The sequence below is a fragment of the Myotis lucifugus genome, unplaced genomic scaffold (genome assembly GCF_000147115.1).
Source record: "Myotis lucifugus unplaced genomic scaffold, Myoluc2.0 scaffold_67, whole genome shotgun sequence".
In the NCBI taxonomy this organism is placed as follows: Eukaryota; Metazoa; Chordata; class Mammalia; order Chiroptera; family Vespertilionidae; genus Myotis; species Myotis lucifugus.
Window position 1 is genome coordinate 3,908,904 of NW_005871115.1, and position 17,861 is coordinate 3,926,764.

A 17,861-nucleotide genomic window follows, 5' to 3' on the forward strand; every position below is an offset into this window, starting at 1 on the left:
GCTTGAAAGTGCTTCAGAAAATTTAGAGCACTCATTTAGTATTCTTATTTTACTTAATGTCTTTTGAAAGAAAACCATATATTCCCAAATGACTATGTTGTAGAAAATTTTTCCAAAAACTATTGTATAAATAAGTTGGATCATCTTTACATGTAGTTAGGAAACTTATAACATATATAAATTTAATGTATATAAAGTATATAAACGTATGATACAGAATTTTCCTTCAGAGGGAACTAGGAAATGCATTTATTACAGATTCTGTATTTAATGAGCTTAACTTGGAAGAGGAATTTTTAAAAAATAATGTAAGAATAAATTTTGAACTATGTATGTAATTTTTACTCATGTTTTAAGTTTGTTATACAGCAAAGTTGGTGATATATGTAAAAGTAACCTCTGAGTTGAGCTTTATGCAGTTACGTAATTATACAAAATACAGCTTACTCTAGATTATTAAAGTAGTTCTGAATAATTTTAAAATTTGAATTTAGGTACTGCTGGAATAATGATATTCATTTTGTCTGGAACTTTATATCTGGCTAAGAAAACAGAGAAATGTTCAAATGGGTCTGTAATTTTGAGAAAAAAGTAGTGAGCTTCCTGAAGTTAATTTTCTACTATATTGCCATTTATTATCTGGCTGAAAAATCCACATTTCTAAAAGCCTGACCAGGTTTTATTGTATCTGAAAAAATAAATCACAAAATCTTTTTAATAAAAACAACAGAACAGAAAGTATAGCAGCAGCTGTGCTTTAATATTGATAGTTGTTTTGAGGAATTGGGACTCTAGGAAGCTCACCTAGACATCATAATGTTATTAAAGATCACTAAATATGGTTTTCTTTTGTATATATGCCAGTTTGTTTTCTGCCACCAAATCCTTCTCAGAATTGGTATGTTTCTCTTACACTTAGCTAGTGGACACTTTACTCCCTTTTCCTGTGCTAGCCAAGCACTGTTTCATTTAAATGATGGCATCGTTCCCCTTAGATTAAAGTCTGTTTTGAGTTTGAGGAATCTTGGCTTCAGCTTTTTATCTGTTTATAATTATTTGCTGTTACTTAATCCTTACACTGGGTAGATGACACTGTTACTTTCTGTGAGTCTCAAGCTGCCCTGTAAACTCAGGGTTTGTGTGTTCGTCAGTTAGTAACCTGCCAACTGCTAAGAACCAGTCTGGACCTAGAAGGGTTGCCTCTGGAACTCTCTGAGTCAGAAGTTCTAGGTATCAGTGCCAGGGTAACAGTGCATCTGATTTTTACTGAATGGAGTTATCCATTCAGTGGTTCTCTCGGGATTAAAGCTCATCAAGACAGCCTTTCTTCCTCTTTTACTGGAGCTTACTCAAGGATTGATTTGAGTATGTTTTACTTTCCTTCAAATTTAAAAACAAAATGTGCTAGAGGTTTTTGTTGATTTGTTTGAAGTTATTTATATTTAAATGATTTAAAAGACCATTTTCATTGAGAATGGCTCTTTTACTCTTTCTGCTTAGTAAGGATGATGATGAACTCGTGAGATTGTGTTCTATTTCTTCCTTTACATTTTCCCTGGGACTTGAAAGACCACTAAGGGATACCAACCCTGCTTCCATTCTTACCATTCTATGAAGGTAGGCACTAGCCTACTTTTATACATGAGTAGAGGTCCTTAAATTAGAGAACTAGTAGTGGCAAATAGTCTGGTCTATCTGCCAAAACCAGTCCTTTCTGTTCCCATGCTCTGACTCATAGAGTTGAAATAGAGAACAGATAGACTTCTTATTTTTTGACTTGTTGTATACTCCCTTATGAATTATTAAGTGGATCCAAAATAGAACTATATTTATGCATATTTTTATATATATAATTGCATATATGTCAGCTGTGTGTGATACATACATATTATATATTAGCCTTACATATTTCTCAATCACAACATTTGAGAAGAATGCTCTTTTCTGATAGTTTAGAGAAAAACATCAGTTGACAAAATTTGGGTCATTAATATATTTTATATCAAATTAGAACAAATAGGAAGAGAGTTTTATTATCCTATATAATAAAAGCCTAATATGCTAAGTGTCCCATTGTCTGTTCAACCAATCAAGTGTAATCCTATATAATAAAAGGGTAATATGCAAATTGACCCTAACGGCAGAACAACCAGGAACGACCAGTCGCTATGACGCACACTGACACCAGGAGGCAGACGCTCAACACAGGAGCTTCCCCTGGTGGTCAGTGCACTCCCACAGGGGGAGCTCTGCTCAGCCACAAGCCAGGCTGACAGCTGTGAGCACAGCGGCGATGTTGGGAGCCTCTCCTGCCTCCGTGGCAGCACTAAGGTGTCTGACTGCAGTTTAGGCCTGCTCCCCAGGGGACATCCCCTGAGGGCTCCTGGGCTGCCAAGGGGATGTCTGACTTCCAGCTTAGGCCTGATCCCCTGGGGAGAAGGCACAGACTGGGATGAGGGACCCCCTGAGTGCACGAATTTTCATTCACCGGGCCTCTAGTATGCTAATGATATGCTAAGGCCACTCAACTGCTCGCTATGATGTGCACTGACCACTAGGGGACAGTCAATCAGTCGCTATGATGTGCACTGACCACCACAGGGGGCAGATGCTCCGACTGTTAGGGTAGCTTGCTGCTGGGGTGAGGCCAATTGGGACTGAGTGAGATGGCTAGACATGCCCTGGAGCCCTCCCACGGTCCCTCCCCACCTGGACACGATTTCCTATGTCCCTCCCTGGCCCCGATTGTGCACCGGTGGGGCCCCTCAGCCTGGCCTGTGCCCTCTTGCAATCCAGGACCCCTCAGGTCATGTTGGAGATCTAGTTTCAGCCCAATCCAGGCCGAGGGACCCCACTGGTGCACGAATTCGTGCACTGGATCTCTAGTATAAAAAATAAAATGAATGTCCCAGTTTTCTAGAATAAAAATTATAAGATAAATTGCAGTGCTTAGAAAAGAAGAATTTTGGTTAACTTAATTTTCTTATTCATTGAAAGTTAGCTAGAATATTTTTTTTTTTGGTTAGTCCTCACCTAAGGATATTTTTCCATTGATTTTTAGAGAGAATGGAGGAGAGAGGGAGAGACTCAGAGAGAAAAATATCCAAGTGAGAGGGTGGAATCATATCCAGGACCCTTCAGTCCGTCGGCCGATTATCCACTGAGGCAAACTGACTAGGGCCTAGAAAACTTTTAACTTTAATGTTTATAAACCATGGCAAAAATGTTAGTACAAAACTCAATTTCTTAATAGCAGAGTGTAGCCTGCTTTTAATGGAGGATGATCTTGTTCATCACTATAATGGTTAATATCTATTTGACAGTTTTAAAAATTATACTACATAGAAGAGGTTGGAGATTTGAAGAAATAGGTACTGACATTCAGTGAGTTGCCTGCTATCCACACCAATAACTTCTCCACCTTTTACTTAAGACATTCTGGGAGTTTTTGTTGTTTGTAAATTGATGTTAGTTTATTTTTATAATTTGTCACTTTTTCCTAAAAGACATTTCCCCCATAAATGAGGAATGTCTATATCTCAATACTGCTGTTTCATCTTCAAATTGTGCTAAGTGGAGGTCTTTTTTTGTGGGACCATTTTTTTTTTAGTTCTAACTTTTATTTCTCTTTGTATAACCTGCATTTCCTTCAGCAAAAATAGTTTTAGGTTCACCAATAAGAAGCAGCTGTCTGAAATATGTTCATTGACTCAGCTGAGTGTCTGCAGTTACCCAACAAAAGTTTTTTGATTTGGGAAGTGTAAAGAAATAAAAATGCATTCAGATTTTATTTTGGCTGATTAAATAAGAACTTCTATCTATAACTTGAAGTCTTAAAATCCACATGTAGTGTAGTTGAAATTTTGAGAGATTTGAGCCTAAACACATTGAGACTGTTAATAAGAGAGTTTAAGTGATAGTATGCTTACCATTTCTTCTGAATTATTTCTTTGATCCTCAAAGGAAAACATTGAATCTTTATCCCAAGATTGACCTGACAAGGGATACATTTCAATATTATTCATAAGATGAAAAAAAATTATAATTTTGTGTGTGTGTGTGTGTGTGTGTGTGTGTGTGTTATTTGGTAAAAACCAAAGAATATCAGAACAAAGAATGAAATGGACAAAGTTAGAAATATTGAGATGGATGTCCCAAAAGACTTTTAGGAACTGCTAAATTGAGTGTAGTGTTATAAAATTATTCACACATTTTTGCCCTAACTGGTTTGGCTCAGTGGATAGAGCGTTGGCCTGTGGACTGAAGGCTCCCAGGTTTGATTCCGGTCAAGGGCATGTACCTTGGTTGCAGGCACATCCCCAGTAGGGGGTGTGCAGGAGGCAGCTGATTGATGTTTCTCTCTCATCGATGTTTCTAACTCGCTATCCCTCTCCCTTCCTCTCTGCAAAAAAATCAATAAAATATATTAAAAAATCAATAAAAATATTTTTTTAAAAATTATTCACACATTTTATTAGATCCATGTAGTACTCAAACCATCTCCTTGAGAGACTGTTGCTATAAATGTTTAGGGTGAAAAAAGAATGTTGATAAGTCTCTGGCATAATTAAATATTCACAATGGAAGAGTACATTAAAATAATACATTTTATTGCACTTAATAATCCAGGTTAATTTTATGATTCTGTTTTCTGAAAATCCTTTTTCTTGAAAATCATATATCTTCAAAGTTTCTATTTGTGGACTCTTTCTTTCTTGGGTAGGCACAAGAAGATTAACATGGTTGGGAAAAGTTCTAAACATCAAATTGTGACCATTAATGAAACTTACTAAACTTTGGCAAATTGGAAATGCTACTTCCTGTTTGATGACTTTCAAGTGAAATGTTTGTAATCTTATATCTGAAATACTGAATTAAGAATGAGCCCTGGCTGGTTTTCTAAGGGGTTAGAGCATAGGCCCTCAGACCGAGGGTCTCAGGTTTGATACCTGGTTAAGGACACGTACCTGGGTTGAGGGTTCATCCACGGCCTCTGTCCAGACACCTGTGAGAGGCAACCAATGGGTGTGTCTCTCTCACGTTGTGTCTCTCTCACGTTAATGTTTTTTTCTCTTTCTCTCCCCTCTTCTTCCTTGCTTCCACTCTCTCTAAAAAAAAAAAAAGGGAAAACATGTCCTCAGGTGAGGATTTAAAAAAAAGCAGATATCTTAGAGTCACTTGTGTGAGATTTTAGGGATCTGTTCACCGTAGCTCCCCAAGTGTAACATAAGTGTATTCTTTTATTTATTCTTATATAACTCTTACACAGGTTATTTGTGAAATATTACTGTTAATCTGAAATCACAGTTTGAAAAGTAAATGTTGGGAGGATTAATAGAATCTTGTTAGTAGAAAGGTCCTAGCTATTTTATAGACATGATGCAAAGTGGTTTTTTAAGTAAAAAGGGGATTTAGGTTAATACATGACTACACTTTTTAAGCAGTTGAATGTAGCCTTTCTTGGAAAGAACCTAAGTTGAAAATGTTTTGTAGTCTAGGTAGAAACTTCATGGAAGGTTTACAATGTTTCTTGAAACTGTAGAGTGATGTATTGTCACCAGTTCTTCAAAATAGCATCACCTAAGTACAGTATAACATGTGAATTATTCAGAGGCTGAAGTTGAGGGTGTCATATAAAAGCAACTGGAAGAGGAAAAATGTACTATGGTATTTTTTTTATTAAGTGCTGTAGACTGTTGGAATAGAGTATGGCATATTAATTAAACTGTCCGGGAAAATAATATGATCTTATGATCAATTTTTTCATAGGTCTGAATGCATTCTTAGTTCTCATATATTGTTTTGCCTTTTTTTCAAGGTGCCTGGCAAGGCAGTAAATGCTCAGTATATTTATTTTGAATGTTGAATGACTATTGATCATTTTAATAAAATGAATTTAATGAAGTCAATTTTTTTAAAAATATATTTTATTGATTTTTTTACAGAGAGGAAGGGAAAGGGATAGAGAGTTAGAAACATCGATCAGCTGCCTCTTGCGCATCCCCTACTGGGGATGTGCCCGCAACCAAGGTACATGCCCTTGGCCAGAATCGAACCTGGGACCCTTGAGTCCGCAGGCCGATGCTCTATCCACTGAGCCAAACCGGTCAGGGCAATGAAGTCAATTTTAATGAAACAATATTTATATTTTGTGAGAAGTGTCAATGATTTGCTTTGTTCTTTTTAAAAAATATTAACTGAATTAACTTCAGTTGCCTTAAGGAATGATACCTTATAGACCAGTGGTTTTCAACCTTCTGGCCTTTTAAATACAGTTCCTCATGTTGTGACCCAACCATAAAATTATTTTCGTTGCTACTTCATAACTGTAATGTTGCTACTGTTATGAATCATAATGTAAACATCTGATATGCAGGATGGTCTTAGGCGATCCCTGTGAAAGGGTCGTTCGACCGCCAAAGGGGTCGCGACCCACAGGTTGAGAACCGCTGTTTTAGACCTTTTTTTCAATGATGAATGAAAATGAAAAATTAACCCGGTGGATGACTTTGCACTAGTCCCAGCTTTGAACAAGTTCTGAGACCTTGAGCAAATTTATTAATTTGGAACTGAATTTGTTTTTCTTTCAATGAGAAAGTTAAATTGGATAATCTTCAAAGTTTGTTTTTAACTATAAAATCTGAGTTTTTAGAATGAAGAACAAAGTAGGAATTCAAAATGTTTGAGTGTTCCTGTATCAAGTTAGATGAGGTTTTAAGAGGAGTTCCACATTCAGTAAGCTTTTAGCAGAATTTTGATGGGAATAAAAGAACATTTTGGTAGGAAAACAATCCTTATAAACATGCCAATCCAGTAGAAATGGTACAGAGGAGTTTTATAGTAGCAAAACCTTGTTTGGGACATAATAACAATGAGATTTGTTTGATTAGAACAGTTTTTCTTGGGATAAGATAGTGAGTTTTCATATTCTGTGTCTAAAAGCTCAATTTCTGGTAAAATGGCTATTTGAAATCTGTTTTTAATAAAAGTTTATTCTACTTTTTTTTTAAACCTCAGCATTTTTGCTTTAGTACCTACTTACTCCCGGCCCCTCTAAACCACAGGAATTACATTATTCATTTCCTCCTTAACTGAGTTGTATAGTTTTCTCACAAAATTAAGAGCACAGCCCAAGTTAAAAAACTGTGAGGCTGTTGGAGAATGAGAATAATACTGATAAAGATCAAAGTGTGTCTCCTTTATAATAAGATTTTCCTTTTTTACAAATTGCTCTTGATAAGTGAACAGGTTATTAGTAAGACCCACTTAACATTTTTTTTTCCTAGAAATATCTCTTATTCAGGATAATGTTTGTGTATATTAAGTTCTTTCCAAAATTAGTGTAACATATTACGTACAGAATTATTTTAAAAAATTAAGAAGCCTATTTGTCAGAAATATATTTTGTAATCTCTAAATATGTATTTTTCTTTATTTGGTAGCTTCTTTTTAGCTAAAAGACTCATAAACAGTTGGTACAAAAAAGGAACTGTCTTCAGTGACAGTCTTCAAGTATTTATTTATCTTGGAGGATAGACATGAACTGCTTTTCACAGAGTGGTATGACCACAAATGTAAAGTTAATTACTCTCTCTTAAAAGAAAAAAAAGAGCATTCAAATTTACGTATTTGAAATTTGACCAAAACCATTAATAATACGATGATACATTTTTCAAGGGAAAAGAGCCTATAAGTAAATCATCTGTTGTAATGCCTTAAAAGTTGGAAATAAGTGTTAGAACCTGAAAAATGAGGCATTCTCATGTAAATATATTTGGAAATTTTCATACCTTGAAAGTAATATTTAAAACTGCGCTTATTGATTCTACTTGATTCTTTTAATAAGTGCCACTTACACCTTTGCTCCAGAAAGAGGCGTGTGTGTGTGTGTGTGTGTGTGTGTGTGAATGTTCTTTCACATACACACATTGTGTAATTCCTAAGCCATTGCCTCACTACTTTTTATAAATTTTTCACAAATTATTCCTAGCTTATAATAACATAAAAAGATCTCCTTTGTAATGACTTTAAATTTATATCTCTTTGCAAAGTTTCAGACTGAAAACCTTTGCATTAGTAATAACTTTGGGACTCTTGACATTTAGCTGGATGACTGATCCCAGTGTCTACAGCTGCCAAGTAAACGGAAGACACTGAGGCGTGTGATGCATAGAATTGCTTTGACTCAGTCCGTCCCCTGGCAGCGCTTGCAGCCTGGTGGCAGCAGTACCAAATCTATGCACTTACAAGTTTGAAAGCTGCTTTTCTTGGGCTCCCACAGCAGTTTGTATAGATGAGGAGCCAAAATGAGTTGTCTATAGAGACTTTCTCAAAAGCAATTCACTTAGAACCTACAAAGAACCCCTTTTAGGTTTGGTACCATCTCTGCACTCCTCAGACTTCTGGTAAAGCCTTTGCTGAAGAAGTAATGTTAGGGACAGGCCTGGTAAGTTTTGTTGTGTTCAAGTCTGTTACAGAGTCTTCAAGAAATACAGCCTGAGAATAATGTAGAATTAGAGAGGCCTCTCCAGGGCCAGATGGAAGGAACCGGAGAGTCTCAGAGGTTAAGGTGATTTAGCCAAGTCAGTGTTTGAATCCAAGTTTTTTAGACTTTGACTTGTGTGTCAGAAACATGGTCCCAAGAGTAATAATAAATAGCAAAATTAAAAGTTCAGTAGAAGTGCCTGAAATCTCACAGGAAGAAATAGATAAAAAGTCAGACCTTGGAATTTGGAACTGATTCAGAGCTGAAAGAATGTATGGTTTGTATATATTTACTCGGTGCGATGATGAGAGGTAAAAGATGATGGATTTGCAGAAAACAAAAGGTTTTCTTCTCAAATGCTAAAGGTTAGTCTGTGCACTTCTGTTTATCAGCCGTCACATTTCGAGCACCCGTTGAGGAAGTGGTGCCTTCTCAGCTAACACAAACTCATTGCAGAAATGGCTTCTTTTGCGTCTCTCAGTCAATGACAAATGGTTCTCACTTTAGTAACTGGTGGGTCTGTTCCCTGGTCTCTTGGTTCCCTGGTGGAAATCACTGATGTAACTTGCTCCATAGAAGCTGCTTAGCCCCATCTTGCTATTTTTTTCTTGGAGGACTATGAAGAAACTCCCAGTTTTGACACCTTTTCGTGCACACCTGAGCAGTGTTACCGCATGTACCTTTTAGATTAAAGATGCAACAGTAGGACTGTAAGAAGAATTCAATGGAAATATTCCATTTCTTTTTGGAGGAAGAATAAAAAGGCAGTGAGATATAGTGGAAAGAGTTCTAATTTTGTGGTCAAGAAACCTGGATCTTAACTTCTCTATTAATTAGTTTAGTTACTGTAAGCTAACCTTGGACCCCTAAGAATCCTGTTATTTGGAGGACACAGTGACCTCCAGGGGCTGGGTTTGCAATCCCTAACAATTCTATAAAATGAGCATTTCATTTTTCCAAGGAAGCCAATTACAACAGGTTACACACAACTCTTTTCAAAGTCAAAATGTCATTCCATCTGTGAGTTAGGATGCTCTCCAAATAAATGGATCATTTCGGTTTAGCATTGTGGGAATCCAAAAATATCTAGATAATTAGAAGCTTTAAAAAAATGTGTGGACTGCTTCTGAAGGCAAATTATTGAATCTATAATAGGAAAATCTAGATAGATGTGGATTTTGTCTGATTAAGTCTAGCCCTAAACTTTCATCTGAATTATCACAGACTAAAACTATAAATATCAGGTTGTACATCTCAGCCTTTTACTTTGCCTTGATTTTATATTTACTCCACATTAATTGTTTATTAATTTCAATTTAATTGCTCATAACTTGTGTGACTACCACCTTTCATGGTAAAAAAAAAAAGAAAAGGTCTTTGCAGCTTACACATGCAGGGGCACAGTACTGTTTAAAGCCTTTGCTGGTAACCCTATTGATTTCTAAATATCAGATGTTGCTTATTTAGACCAAAGAAATTTATTTTCATATAGCATAGAGCAATGATTAACAGTAATTACTGTCCTAATCTTTTATTATTACAAACTGAATGGATGATAACAGCACATTTGTTAAATTGGATCTTCTTTCTAACTTGTGCATGCTGTCATTATAAATCTTGGACCCTTTAGCAGATAATTGGGCTCTTCCCTATTCTCTGTGGTGATGCCAGAGGCTCAACTCAAGATTTAAAATCAATATTATTAGTCAGAGGTGTGTTTTTAAAAAATGATATGTTGTCCACCAGCTCAGTTGGTAATTGGTGAGGAAATGCCAAAAGGGGCAGCTATTTCCTCAGAGTAGCTATTTATTTTCATTGATATACATGGACACATAACATTATATTACTTTCAGGTTTACAACATAATGGTTTGATATATGTATAATTGCAAAATCTTCACAATAAGTCTAATTCACGTCCATCACCGCACAGAGAGATTTTTTTCTTGTAATGAGAACTTTTAAAATCTACTCTTAACTTTCAAATACTTAGAACAGTAGTATTAACTATAGTCACCATGCTGTGTATTATATCCCCAGGATGTATTTATTTATTTTGTAACTGAAAGTTTGTACCTTTTGATTACCCAGAGCAGCTTTTCTAAAGATTATTTGATATCATTTAAGTGTAAGCAGAGAAACTTTATAAAAGCATCCACTAGATGGCACTTTATAATTGTGTTTAAAATCAGCCCTGAAGCATTCTTGACTAGAGGGTATAACAGAAAAAGAAAACGTCTTTCTCTGAAGGTTGATTGGTTGTTCATGAGCATCTGGACTCATAGAAACTTGAAAATCATTTTAAAAAGTGAAAAGTTTCTATCAACATTTTGTTGTATAACCCGTTCATTGTTTCTATAACATTCCTGACATGTTCTCAAACACAATATGACATTGATAATCTATATTAGTAATATTGGGAGGGAGTCTGCTTTTCTAACCATTTTAAATTCTTAATTTTATAAGAATATGGCAAGTATGGAATAATGGTCATCTATTAGACTACCCACCAGTAGGAAAATATGTTTTCTGGCAAGTGTAGGACATTGCGCTTGTAACAGATAGAGATTATATATTCAGTGTGGTTCCAAAGTTCTTTTTAAGTTAAGGTTCTAAGAATCACTGTCCTGATCCTATGGAAGATTTTTACTATTTGATTTCTTTTTCCAAATAGTTAATTTTATTCTTAACAATGTCTTCAAGTTTATGATTTGATTAATCTCTGATCAGCCAATTAGTATTTTTAAAAGTTTATTGTTTCTGAAAGCTTACCCCAATGTTTTCTTACATTTTTATTTTTGAATTATTTGTGTTTTAAGTTAAAGTTACAAAATAAAGTTAAGGAAAAGAAGGAAAATGCATTCTTAATCCTGTCATACAAAGAAATGTTTTGGACAATTTAGCTTTCATTCTCCCAGGCTTTTTTCTATATTTAGCATTCTGCATTTTTTTTCTACTCATACAATTTCAAAGTGCAGAGGTATTTCTTTACTTATAATATATCTCAAACATGTATTCATGTCAAGAAAAGTATTTTTATAGAATTCTTATTACTATGAATTTTCTCAATAATGTTGAATGAATTTGTTACTTTTTGGTTCTGTGAGGTAAATGATTAGTAGTTGTTAATTGTAGTTTATTTCAAGTTGATTTGAATGCTTATATTCTGTGACTAATTACAACAATGATAATAGTGAATCCTCATATACATTTACTTTATGAAAGGTACATATATGCAAGGCAGTACTATAAGTAGTTTGTGTATATATAGACAAATTGGTTTAATCCTCACAATGTGATAGGTACTATTGTTGCCCCCTTTTTTTAAAAAAATGTATTTTATTGTTGACAGTAATACAAATGTCTCCCATTTTGTGCCGTTTCCCCCCACCTCCATCCAACCCTTGCCCCACCCCAGGCCTTCCCAATGCTATTGTCTGTCTCCATGGGTTATGCATATATGCACATATATTCTTTGGTTAATTTCTTCCTCTGTTTCCCCCCCCCCCCAAAGTTTATTATTCTGTTCCATGCATCCATACTTCCGGACCTAATTTATTCATCAGTTTATTGTGTCCTTTAGATTCCACTTATAAGTCAGATCATGTGGTATTTGTCTTTATCTAACTGGCTTATTTTGCTTAGCATAAGTCTCCAGGTCCATCCATGCTGTTGCAAAGGCTAAGAGAGCCTTCTTAACTGCTGCACAGTATTCCCTTGTGTAAATGTACCACAGCTTTTTTATCCACTTATCTACTGCTGGGTACTTGGGCTGTTTCCAAATCTTAGCTATTGTAAATAATGCTGCTATGAACATAGGGGTGCATATATTCTTTCTGATAGGTGTTTTGGGTTTCTTAGGTTATATTCCCAGAGGTGGGATCACTAGGTCAAATGGCAGATCCATTTTTAATTTTTTGAGGGACCTCCATACTGATTTCTACAGTGGTTGCATCAGTCTGCATTCCCACCAGCAATGTATTAGAGTTTCCTTTTCTCCACATCTTCACCAGTACTTGTAATTTGTTGATTTGTTGATAGTAGCCATTCTGACAGGTGTGAGGTGATACCTCATTGTAGTTTAAAAATTTGCATCCCCCTTTGATTAGTGACTGAGCATTTTTTCATGTGTCTATTGGCCATCTGTTATGTACTCTTTGGAGAAATGTCTATTTAGGTCCTTTGCTATTTTTTAAGTGGATTTTTTTTCTTCCTAGTGTTGAGGTGTATGAGTTCTTTGTATATTTTGGAAATTAAACCCTTATCAGATGTATCATTGGCAAATATGTTTTCCCATAGAGTAGGTTACCTATTCATTTTGTTGATGGTTTCTTTTGCTGTGCGGAAGCTTTTCAGTTTGATGTAATGGCCCATCTGTTTTTTTTTCTCGTTGTTACTCTTGCCCTAGGCATTGTATCAGTGAAAATTTTGCTATGTGAGATAGCAAAATTGTATTATCTATGTTTTCTTCAAGAATTTTTATGGTTTTATGATTTACATTTAAGTCTTTTATCCATTATTGTCCCCCTTTTTATAGATAAGGTTGCTAAGGCACAGAGAGGTTAGATTATTTGCTCTAGGTCACACAGTTAATCTGTTCTTCTAGGTTCGTGAATCCAGGCAAAAGTAGAGTTCACACTGTTAACCTTTATGCTCAACTACATGCAGCACTAGATATAGGCAAAGTGGAGTTAAGCAGATGGTGTGGGATTTCTTTCAAAACTGTATTTAAGGGCTTCATTGAAAAGACTAGAGATTTATGTGGTTCCTTTTAAAATGGTTATTAATGTCATCAGATGTCCTTATTGAATGAGGTACTGCAAGGTTGGAAAGTTCTTTTTAAAAATATATATATATATATATATATATATATAATATGTATATACACATTTTATATATATTTTATTAATTTTCAGAAGAGGAAGGGGAGAGGGGAGAGAGAAGAGAAGAAACATCAATTGATTGAGAGGAGTATTCATTTGATCGGCTGCCTCCTGCACGTCCTACTGGGGATTGAGCCCGCACCCTGGTCATGTGCCCTTGACTGGAATTGAACCTGGGACCCTTCAGTCCACAGGCTGATGCTCTATCCACTGAGCCAAACCAGCTAGGGCAGTTGTAAAGTTCTATACAAATTACAGTTATGCTATATAGCGAAATGCTTTCTTTTGTGAAGATGACACAAAGTTATATAATTTTTAACTCTTATAAAATTTTTAGTTCATGATAATCTATACTAATAAAAGAGTAATATGCAAATTGGTCATGACACCCTCACAGTCACAACTGGATATGCTGACTAGTCACGACCAGTATGCAAATTGACCATCATTCCAACACACAAGATGGCTGCCCCCATGTGGTCAAAGTTGGCCACCCCCATGTGGCCACAACATGGCCACCACAAGATGGCCTGCGGCAGGGGGCAGTTGTGGGCGATCAGGCCATCAGGGGAGGGCAGTTGGGGGTGACTGGGTCTGCAGGAGAGGGCAGTTGGGAATGACCGGGCCGGCAGGGGAGAGCCATTGGGGGCGACCAGGCCAGCAGGGAAGGGCAGTTGGGGGCAACCAGGCTGGCAGGGGAGGGCAGTTGGGGGTGACCAGGCTGGCAGGGGAGGGCAGTTGGGGGCAACCAGGCTGGCAGGGGAGGGCAGTTGGGGGCGACCAGGCTGGCAGGGGAGGGAAGTTGGGGGCGACCAGGCTGGCAGGGGAGGGCAGTTGGGGGGTGACTGGGCCAGCAGGGGAGGTCAGTTGGGGGCGACCGGGATGCAGGGGAGGGCAGTTGGGGGTGTTCAGTTAGGCGTCGATCTGGCTGGCAGGGGAGTGGTTAGGGGGTGATCAGGCTGGCAGGCAGAAATGGTTAGGGGCAATCAGATAGGCAGGCAGGTGAGTGGTTGGGACATCCCTCAAGGGGTCCCAGATTGGAAAGGGTGCAGGCTGTGCTGAGGAATTTCGTGCACCGGGCCTCTAGTTCAATGTATAGTACCCATAATTTAGGCTCTTGGAGTTTTCTGGGCTTTGATTCAGAGCAGGCTACATCTAAGTCAGGCTGCTCTGTATGTGAAAGCTGCGTGGCTCTCTAGCTGCAGATGCATTTTTTTAATGAACATTTATTAAGTACCTGATACATGCCAAGTACAGTAATGGTACTAAGCATAAAGATAAATAAAAGATAGCATGTTGGGTAGCCATCAGCATAAAAAGATTGCAAAAGCAGCAGACTTCTGTGATAGTGCTTGGCCACTTGCTTTAGGCTTGTCTCTTTATAAAATGGAAAAAATGAGCGCAAAAAGGAGATCTCAGTTCAGTCCAGGCTTTGTCTTCCCTCTGAGTCTGGAAAAGCTCCTCTCACCTTGATGATACATGCCTAAAATTTCTCCATGAAGAGTTAGCCATTAAAAATTACTCTTTGCCGAAACCATTTTTAAAATTAGTGTTAATTTATCATTTTACTTAATGCCCCTTGTCTCATTGGAACAGCCCAGTCTGTGACAGCCTGGGAGGAATCAGTACTGGCATTTTAAAGCAGAAAGTCTGGTAGCAATTAATTGCTCCAGTAAGAAAGTCAAGTCTGAGTCCTAGGGATCAAGGAAGGCCGGAGGAACAAGTGTATAGCACATAATTCAATCTGACAACTGAGTCTTATTTTTGGATGATGGAGGACCGAAGTGGCCAAACCTTGCTTGCTCATTGGCCACATGGGGCTTGTTTGGCTCCTGGAAGGTCTGGAAAAGTTGTTCGGAGAGTAGAGTTGAGAGGTGGCATAAATGAACACATCTGGCTTCCCAGTTTTAACTCATTTACTATATCAAGGAGTATTTCTTCCCACGGTAAAATATGCTGAAATCTGAACAGAATTTCAGAAGCCCAAGATTCCTAAAAAGAGGCCCAGGAGTTTATGTGGCAGTAGACATGTAAAAAGCAAGGGTGAAGTGGTTTCCAACAAAGTGAGAAGTTACCACTCCCCAGGGAATGTTTGAGAATTTGTGGGACATTATCTCAGTGATTGGGGGATGCTGCCACCTGCAGTTGAGGGTGGGGATGAGAGGATGCTGAAGGAGCTGAGGTGTATTTTGACTCGGCATTGAGTGAAACAGTATTGCCTAGTAAAGAACTGTCTCACCCCAAGTGCCAAAAGCATCCTCACTAAGAAATGCTGACTTACAGTACAGGATTAAATTAAGCTATAAATTAGGCTGAACTAGATCAGTAATTGAAAGTTTGTACTCTTAGGACTCTGAGGATAAATGCTATATGTATATGTAAAGAATAAGGAAGATGGTGCTATGATCTTATACAAATATTTTATTAACGTTAATTGTCTTGTAGATAGTTTTGCTCACTTTTTGCTCAGTTGCTTACAGAGGGTAAATTTTATTTTCTAATCTCAGAATAAAACTAAGAACAGGGGGCTGTAGATATAAATTCCCAGAATCAAACTCCTGCTGGCTAGAAAAATTGGTTTACATAATGGAGTACACTGTACCTATAGCTACACCTAAAGCATGTTCTCAGCAGCCGCCGATAATGTAATCAAAGACAAAATGATACACATATTGTCTTTGTAGTTAGGAAAAATTGGATTTTGTAAATGTACTACAGATAAAAGTAATTTTGTTCCTTTTTAAAAATCAGATGGTGAATAAATTCATGAAGGAACATGGTTGGGAGTGAGTGGGGTTGAAGGAAGAATAAAAGACTTACGTTGTTGGAAACCTTTCTTAAGAAACATTTAACTAGTTTCCTTTCAATGTTATATGTTACTGAGATTACAGATGATTCACTGTGATTTCTTGAGCCATCTCCCACATTTATCTCCAAGTTTAGTTATTTCTAGGACAGTTCATTCATTTAGCATTTATTTATTTTTTAATATCTTTTTATTGACTTTAGAGAGATGAAGAGAGAGAAACATTGATGTGAGAGAGAATCATTGATTGGCTGCCTCTGCACAACCCCTGCTGGGGATCAAGCCTGCAACCCAGGTATGTGCCCTGACCAAGAATCAAACTGATGGCCAGTTGGTGCATGGGATGATGCTCAACCAACTAAGCCACATGGGCCAGGGCATCTTCAGCATTTATTGAATGCATTATTTGTAATATGTACGCTTCTGTCAAGTGTGAAAGACACACCTGCAAACATGAAAATATCTACTCAAGGTAATGTCACCGTGGCCATGATATTAAAATACTATGGGGCCTAGGGAACACTCTAGCTAATAACTCTGGCCTTTGATCACAGTATGAAAATCATTAAAGTTCCCTGGAAATGAGACAGCATAGTGTTTCTACTCTCCCACTAGCTCCAGAGCATTGACTAATAAGCTGGATAACTGTGGTATAAACAGACAACTGAATTTTTAAATTCACTTGTAATTAGCACATGATACGTAGAGGGTCTGCTTTATTTCTATGTATGTAGTCAAGTGTATGCATCATTTTTTTAATGCATCATTTCTTAATACTCAAACTATAAAACCTTCCACAGTAATTGAACTAAAGACTAAGAGTCCATTTGCTGTAGTTCCTGTCATTGTGTAGTGAAGCAGTTAATTTTGAGCAGGTGTGAAAAGATGCCACATGGTCACAGACAAGACCAGACAGAGAAAATGACTTTCCACGGCAGCATATTGATTTGGTACCTCAGCAGCCTGCTACTTTGTTCTTTATTAAATTATACTTAAAATATTTGATTTTAAATAACGTACTGGCTTTCTCTTTTGCTTATAAAGTAATACATGTCAAAAACACTAAAAAGCATGAATACAAAAATGGAAATTGCCCTTAATACATATTCTATTCCATATCCATTGTGTGCTTTTTGGTGTTTATCCTTCCAGTGTTTTTTCTAGGCATAGATACACTTATACAGTTTGTTTTCTTCTAGATCAGCATCATGAGTATAAATGTTACTGTAAGTGCATTTAAGGAACAATTTTTTTCATTTATTGATTTAATAACCTAATTCCTATTCTCTTTCTTGTTAGAGTTTTCTTCCTATTTTAGTATTTTATTCACAAAGATGGAACAATTCAGGGTTTGGTATGCAGGCAGAGTGGTTAGGGGCAATCAGGCAGGCAGGATGTTGAGCAGTTAGGAGCCAGTGGTCCTGGATTGCGAGAGGGATGTCTGATTGCCGGCAGTGGGATCGGGCCTAAACCAGCAGTCAGACATCCCCCGAAGGGTCCCAGATTGGAGAGGATGCAAACCGGGCTGAGGGACACCCCCCCCCCCCCTGTGCATGAATTTCTTGCACTGGGCCACTAGTCCTATATAATAAAAGGCTAATATGGAAATTGTCCCCTTGACCTGGAGTCCACTGGGAGTTCCACCAGGATCGGGTCAGCGGCTCCCCGACCCCAGCAGCCCACCCATG

The 17,861-nt window shown here is 37.3% G+C and overlaps 1 protein-coding gene across 5 annotated transcripts in view; it reads left to right on the plus strand.

Annotated features, from left to right (window-relative positions):
* BBX (BBX, HMG-box containing) overlaps positions 1–17,861 on the plus strand; it is a 290,219-nt gene that overhangs the window by 141,026 nt on the left and 131,332 nt on the right. Inside the window, exon 1 of one of the 5 annotated variants that reach the window (XM_023754951.1) lies at positions 4,733–4,845. The exons of the other annotated variants lie outside the window; for them this stretch is intronic. The gene's annotated coding sequence lies outside the window, so the exon portion shown is untranslated. Of the gene's footprint in view, positions 1–4,732; positions 4,846–17,861 lie in introns of those variants that run through there. 5 annotated transcript variants of the gene reach the window in all.